Consider the following 688-nt stretch of genomic DNA (forward strand, 5'->3'; position numbering starts at 1 on the left):
ATCTCTTAGGTTATTTTGTTCTTTTGGAAGCTATTATAAATAGGATTGCTTCCTTGATTTCCTTTTTGAATAGATCAGTGTTGGTGTAAAGAAATGCAATTGATATTTGTGTGTTGATGTTGTATCTTGCAACTTGACTGTATTTGTTTATCAGTTCTAACAGGTTTTGTGTGTGTGTGTGTGTGTGTTTATGTGTGGAGTCTCCAGAGTTCTCTACATACAGGATCATGCCATCTGCAAACAGAGATAATTTTACCTCTCCCTTTCTGACCTGGGTGCCTTTTATGTCTTTTCTTGCCTGGTTACTCTCACTAATACCTCCAGTATTATGTTGAATAGAAGTGGCAAGAGTGGGCATCATTGCCTTGTACTATTGATTATGATGCCAGCTGTGGGCCTTCTGTAAGTGGCCTATGTTGAGGAAATTTCCCTTTATACCTATCTTATTGAATGGACGTTGATCTTTGTCCAGCGTTTTTACTGCATCTGAGAAGGTCACATGTTTTATATCTTTCATCTGTTGATGTGGTATATCACACTGAATGATTTTTTAAAAGATTTTATTTATTTATCTTTAGAGGGGAAGGGAAGGAGAGAGGGAGAGAAATATCAATGTATGGTTGCCTCTGGTGTGTCCCCTGCCAGAAACTGGCCTGCAACCTAGGCATGTGCCCTGACTGGGAATCGA

This window comes from Sturnira hondurensis, unplaced genomic scaffold (assembly GCF_014824575.4).
Source record: "Sturnira hondurensis isolate 20B ecotype Veracruz unplaced genomic scaffold, ASM1482457v3 Scaffold0008196, whole genome shotgun sequence".
NCBI lineage: Eukaryota > Metazoa > Chordata > Mammalia > Chiroptera > Phyllostomidae > Sturnira > Sturnira hondurensis.